Source organism: Rhizophagus irregularis, chromosome 28 (assembly GCF_026210795.1).
Source record: "Rhizophagus irregularis chromosome 28, complete sequence".
Classification (NCBI taxonomy): domain Eukaryota; kingdom Fungi; phylum Glomeromycota; class Glomeromycetes; order Glomerales; family Glomeraceae; genus Rhizophagus; species Rhizophagus irregularis.
In genome coordinates, this window is record NC_089456.1 from 308,871 (window position 1) to 316,702 (window position 7,832).

Below are 7,832 nucleotides of genomic sequence, written 5' to 3' on the forward strand. Positions count from 1 at the left end.
TTCACTTACTTTCTTTAAAAAAATCTAATTGATTTTTTTTAAAAAAAAATAAATTCGTAATTGGTATTATTATGAAAAAATGCTCGTACCCCATAAGTATTAATCCAACTGCTATGAAAATATTTATCTAAATATTTTCGACCTTGCCGAACAACTTTACTTAAGCATGAAAAAGTGATTTCATTTGACCAAAGTGCCCAAATTACGCCCTATAATCACTGATCGGGAAAATAAAAAAAAATTAAAAGTGCGAAAATTGCTCGTATTCCGTAAATATTAAACTGATTCTTATGAAAATTAATATTCAGGTAGTTTCGATCTCGCCGAACAATATTACTTAAGCTTAAAAAGGTGATTTCATTTGACTAAAATGCCCAAATTACGCTCCGAATTTAATAAACAAAAAACGTAAATTTTAAGTTAATATTAAAATAAAAAAATGCTCATATGCAATAAATATTACTTCAACTGCTATAAAAATTCAAATATAAGTAGTTCGACCTTATTAAACAACTTTCTTAGATAGTAAAATATGATTTGATTTAACCAAAGTACTGAAATTAAATTCTGAAGTTGCTAATTGCTGTACGAATTTTTATATTTTAAAAGCTAATTTTTGTAATAATTTTCAAAAAGATAGTGCTAATGCAAATAAAATTAAAAATATAAAATGGTTTTTACAAGTATAAAGAAGAGAATAAATTTTTTATTTTGAGAAAAAATTATAAAACGTATATTACCAAATATTGTAATAATTGTTGTACAATATTTCAAATTAATATATATAAGGTAAATATTAAATTTTATATACAATTTTACCTTATTATTTACCGAAACATTTGTAAACTTATATTTGATTTTACCTTATAAAACCGGAAACCTATTTTAACTTTATCTTACATATCCGGAGACCTTTATTTGTCATATATATAATTTTACCTTTATCTATTAAGAGACCTAAAAATTTTTTTTAATATAAATTTTACCTTATATTTTCGGAGACCTCTATTAGAAGTAAGCGGGGTCCTCTTACAGCAGATTGCAAAATTGTAAGACCACCCAATAATTTTTTAATTTGAAAATTTGATATTTTGAATTTTTCAAAAACCAGTAAAAAATCAAATTAAAAACCTGTTTATTCAACTCCTTAAATAAAAATAAAAATATATCATATGATTCAATATAAATAAATTACTTTAAAATCTATATTAATTTTAAGGAGTTAAAGTTATTACCAAAATAGCATATCCGCCAATTTGCAGAATTTGCCGATCATCAGTTATGTGGTGCAGTACCGATTAAAATTGATCAAAACCCATTCCTATGTAAGAAAAAATGTCAAAAAATATATAAAAAAACTTTTAAGACCTCTCCCAAAATATTTACCTCTTTAACCTGAAGCCAGTAGAAGGAGTTTCTAGAAAAAAAAGAAAAAAAATATTATAAAGTTAGTTTATTAAAAAAAACAAAAGAAAAACTTTACAAAATTCAGAATATTTAATGATTTAATGAAAAAAAATTAACTAAAAAATAATTAATAATAAATATCAAATAGATTTTAATTAAACAACTAATCAATACATAATCTAAATTTGCTAAAACATCATTATTAATATTTAGAGTTATTTATTTATTGAAAAAATTTTTTTTGAATAATTTTGCTTTCTAAATAAATTTTTTTTATAAACTATAAAAAAAAAATAAAAAAACAGCTCCAAGTTGTATCTAATATAAAATAATTACAAATATACTTGCAAAAATTCTCAACTTACTTGATGTAAAAAACTGTTTAAAAAGTTGATGGAGGTTGATGAGGAGTTTAATAGGGAGTTTAAGAAAGAAAAAAATTTTTTTAACGCTACTTTTTGTTGAAGTAATTTCTTAATATTTGTCATATGATCATGTAGCACAAGTGTGATCATTTTTGCAAAACTTAATTTACCTAATTTTTATTAAATTATTGTCAAATTCCTTAATTTAGACGAATTTTGTTAATTCCGCAGATTGGCGGATATGGGTATTTAAACTTGCTTTTTTACTAATTCTTGAAAAATTCAAAATATCAAATTTTCAAATTAAAAATCATAGGGTGGTCTTACAATTTTGCAATCTGCTGTAAAAAAATAATGTGAGTTATCTCCTCAAGAGAAGGGAAAAATACTAGCGTATATGGAAAATTTCAATCCTGCACAAATAGCAAGAAAAATGGAATGTGACTCTACCACAATACGCAGATTTATTGACAAATACAAGAAGACTGGAAAAACTGAAAATTTATTGCATTCAGGATGGCCATCTGCTCTCAATAATAATGAAAAAAATGCACTCATTAATGAAGTTACTAAAAATTGATGTGAACCTTTACATGAAGTTATTAATAAATTGAAGTTGAGTTGTAGTCTAACAACTGCTAAACAGACACTATATGATGCTAGAATTCATTCCCATATTGCCACAAAAAAGCCTTTTATATCAAAAAGGTATGCATCAGTTCATATTAGTTGGTGTGAAAAATATAAAGAAATAACAGCTTGTGATTGGGCACAAGTTATTTTTTCTAATGAGATTGGAAAGCAGTCACGACAAATAAGAGTTTGGAAGAATACAGGAAAAAGGTTTAATACTGAATGTTCGACACTTACCTTTAAAAGTGGTCAAAAATCAGTTATGGTTTAGAGATGTTTTGTGGAAGAGATAAAAGGACCATTGATTTTTTGTGATGAAAATAAGGAAGGAAATGAAAAAATTAATTCAAATACATATGTTAAAATCATCTCCATCCATTTCATCATACAGTTTGCGAATTAACAGTAAGGGTCAACAAGATAATGCACCCATTCATACTGCAAAAATAACTAAAGATTGGTTAAAGAAGTGATTCTTTCTGGAATCATCTGGAATAAAGTGTAAAAGACAAGTTTAAACAGCATGATTTTCACTTAACCACTATTCCTGCATGATTAACTAGTATATACCAACTATTGGATGTATTTATAAATAAACCTTTCATCTCTTGAAAATAAGCATTTGTAAAAAATTAAAAATAAACACTTCTGATAAGCACCCCCAAAAATTGTGTGAAAAGCTAATGACTTTTCATAGTATAAATGAAAGCGAATTACACCTGTAACTATTTCTTAATTCTGGTGAAGTTTGTGGGAAAGCTTGCACTCAAGCAGAAGCATTATCCTTATACAGAATGTGGAAAACCTACAGGTTCAGTTAGTAGGTGATGTCACCAACATATTAGAGGTTATTATCAGATTCAATATTATGATAAACTTAGGAAAAAAGCAGAGAAGTTAGAACTTGGTATACTATCCATCTTCCTTTAGTTCTTCTGGTCCTTTAGTCCTTTGGTCAGCTCCTTACTCTGTTTACCCTAAGTCTAACTTAAGTCTAACCTCTACTGTCTCAAAGTTTTTACTCTGCTATCCCAAAGTTTAACCTAGCAAGAGGTTATATTTTTTTCATTTAGCAGGAATTAAGGAATACTACATTTAGAGTCTTTCCTGCAGGTTAGACTTTGATTAGATCAAAACTACTTAAGAAGGGATTCCTGTATAGATATGATTTCTGCAAGGTTAGACTTAGCATAGTAGTAAAAATTGTTAACCAAAAAGGGTACCAAATGAATCACTTTTAGAGTATTATATAAAATGGTATGTCAGAATGGATTGCTAAAACGTGCCAACGGCATTACAGATACTTTGTGTCCTTCATTCCTCTGGCACTTATAAAGGCAATCTGATATAGCATAAAATCATAATACTCTATGAAGAATTCTGATATGGTAAAAAGACCCTGTAATGCTACTCATTTTACATAGCAGGAATGCCTTAATAAAATACTCAATTAAGCTATCTTAGGAATACCTAATGTTAATTTATATTAGAATACAAGGTGAAAGGGTCTAAGGTCAAAATTAGCATAATAATAACATATAATAGAAAACAGGGTAAGGAGGACTGGAAAAGAAATCAGTATGGTATTATATTTGCTGCACCAGGTCCCCTAAATCTGTCTATATTGATTTTTGATTTTTTTTATAGAAATTTTACATTATAATAAATAAGATAGAAATAAAAAAAATTATTTTTTTAAGTTTATATAATGCAAATATAAAATAAAATTTTTATTAAAGCTCTATATAAAGTCAAAATTCCACTTCTAAACATTAAAAATTATAACAATAAAAATTGTTCTTCATAACAAATTATACATATTTTATTAAACTTTTCAAAGTTAAAGTACAAAATTTTTTAAATTTTGTAGTTATATTGAAAATGCAACTTATATGAGCTGATTTGTCTACTCTGCATTAAAAAGAGTTATTGATTGATTTTCACAATTTTTGTTACTCAAAATTGTTTTGTAATACCAAAAAATCATCTTATTGATAATCACTTGACTAAATAATAAGTTGAACAAAAATTTACATTTGCAAAACTTAAATTATTAAATGTAAAAGAGCTGTGAAAAAACCCATTTCACTAATAAAAAACCCATTTTTCATATATATGGAATTTTTAACATATATTATTAAAAAGTAAGTATATTTTAATAAAATATAAAGTAAAATAAAAATTTATATAGCCTTAATAGCTATAAATATCAGGAAATTTGTTTAGGCATAATTTAGTGTAATATTTCGGAGGTGGTGTAAAATTTCGGAATATTACACTAAAAACGTAATATTACAAAAGTTTATGCTTTTAAATTTGAATAATTATAGTAATTTATGAATATCTTGCTATTTACTGATCCAATCAAGATGACCTATAGCTCATTGGAATCAACTCATTAAGACGAATCGAATTAAGGTTGCTTGCCGAAACCTTCTTAATAACTGCCGAAACCTATACGGAAAATGCTGAAACTATATTAAATCATATTAAAAATCCTGCCAAAACTTTGCCGAAATGCCGAAACCCCCATTTGCCAAAACTGCTGAAACCCCTGCCGAAACTATAGTAAACATATAGTAAAATCTTGCCGAAATTTATCGCAGGATTTTGGAGAGGTTTTGGCAAGCAACCTTAAATCGAATGGTAGTAAATTCGCATTTATACAGTTGATAGAACGTTCTATAGTATGCAATAAAGTTTTAAATTAATAGAAAGTCATCTATCAAACATAGAGATATGATTTACTACCATTTGATTCGTCTTGATGAGCTGATTTCAATGAGCTATAGATCGTCTTGATTGGATCAGTAGATAGCAAAATATTCTTAAATTACTATTATTATTTAAATTTAAGAGCGTAAACTTTTGTAATATTATGTTTTTAGTGTAATATTTTGAAATTTTACATCACCTCTGAAATATTACACTAAATTACGCCTAAACAAATTTCCTGATGATATACTTGTGTCCAAAATTATTTTAGTATTACGGAAATACGTAATTACATAATTCTGTAATTATTAAGTAATTCATTAGAAAACTCCGTATTCTGTAATTAATTTCAGACTCCGTAATTAATTTCGTATTACAAAAATATTTGGCCAGAATTAGCCTTAATTTTGGTTGATTTATACATAAAAACTTTAATAAATAATAACTCAGCACCCAGTGATCCGTTTTAGACGATCTTACTACCATTTAATTCGTCTCGATAAGACGATACTAATGGTAGTAAGATCATTTAAATCCAATCACTATATCGCGCTCCAATACTAGTGTTCTGAACAGATCGGATTAGACTAGATTTGAGTTAAATCTGATCTGATCCGAATTCAAATCAAATTAAATCAGATTCAATCCGATCCGATTCAGATCCAAATTAGATTTGATTCAATTCGATCTGAATCTGAATTAGATTTGATCTGATCCGATCCGAATCCCAACTGATTTGATTTGATCTGATCTGGATCTGAATCAGTTTTCATAATTAAAAACGTTTTTTGCAATGTTTTTTTATTAATATTGTTAAAAGACGTTGCAAAACGACTTTTTATGGCAAATTATCAAACAAAAAAACGTTTTGCAACATTTTTATTAAACAATTGTGAAAATGATTTTTATTGGTAAAATTATTAAATAAAAAACGTTTTCACAACATTTTTTTTTTATATAGTTAAAATCCGCTGCGAAAAACGTTTTTATTTCGTTAAATTATCAAATAAAAAATGTTTCGCAACGTTTCTTATTAATACAATTAATAAATATTGCGAAAAATGTTTTTTTTGTTAAATGCATAAATAGAAATGTTAAACGGCGTTATTTTATGAAAAAAGATGCTGTTTTAGCATCTTTTTCATTTTTTTATCAAAAAAGGTGCTGAAACAGCATCTTTCGTATTATTTTATGAAAAAAAGATGTCATTTTAGCATCTTTTGTATTATTTTATCAAAAAAATACTAAAACAGCATCTTTTCGTAATATTTTATAAAAAAAAGATGCTGAAATGGCATCTTTTCGTATTATTTTATCAAAAAAGATGCCAAAATGGCATCTTTTGTATTATTTTATAAAAAAGATGCTATTTTGGCATCTTTTTCATTTTTTTATCAAAAAAATGTCGAAATGGCATCTTTTCGTATTATTTTATGAAAAAAAGATGCCGAAACGGCATCATTTATATTATTTTATGAAAAAAAATGCTGTTTCAGTATCTCTTTCATTTTTTTTATCAAAAAAATGCTGAAACAGTATCTTTCGTATTATTTTATAAAAAAGATGCTGAAACAGCATCTTTTCGTATTATTTTATGAAAAAAAAATGCCATTTTTGGGGGCCCGTTAAAGCGAGGTAGAATTACGTGATTTAAAATTATTATAATTTGATAAATTTTTTATAAACTAAAATTAAAGTGAACTTGAAAATCATTAAATAAGTGTATTTCAGCCTGCTCCACAAGTTTACTTAGGGAGAAAAAGTGGATTTTGAACAATGTTTTTAACTTTACATATGAGCAAACAAATTTTGCTAATCATACCCAAAAAAGGATAGATCAATTTTAACGAAATTGAAAAGTTGAATAAATCGAAAACGGTGTTCTAAACCTCATTTTGTGCTCTCTAAGTAAACTTGCAGAACAGGTCAAAATGCAGCTAGTATATGTTTATTTGGAAGGTTTTATATATAATAAAGAGTTTTATTTAAAAAAAAGAAAATTTCGAAAGTCACGTGATTCTACTCTGCTTTAACAGTCCCCCATTTTTGGCATGTTTTTCATTATTTTATCAAAAAAGATGCCGAAACAGTATCTTTCGTATTATTTTATGAAAAAAATACTGTTTCAGCGTCTTTTTCATTTTTTTTATCAAAAAAGATGCTGAAACAGCATTTTTTCGTATTATTTTATAAAAAAAAGATGCCAAAACACATCTTTTAATATTATTTTATGAAAAAAAATGCTGTTTGGCATCTTTTTCACTTTTTTATCAAAAAAGATGCCAAAACAGCATCTTTTATATTATTTTATGGAAAAAAATGCCGTTTCAGCATCTTACTCATTTTTTTTATCAAAAAAGATGCCGAAACAGCATCTTTTGTATTATTTTATAAAAAAGATGCTGTTTCGGCATCTTTTCATTTTTTTATCAAAAAAAATGCTGAAACAGCATCTTTTCGTATTATTTTATAAAAAAAAATTGATTCGCAACGGGTTTTAATCATTTTAATAAAAATGTTGTGAAATGTTTTTTAACTTAATATTTCGCAACGTACACAGGTCGAAATATGAAAAATCAGTCATCAATCGGTCATATGACTGATTGGTGACTGATTGGTTACCTATTAGTGACCGATTCTTTCAATCTGTTACCTATCGGTCACCAACCAGGCATAGATTGTCAATCAGTCACCAATCGGTCATATGACCGA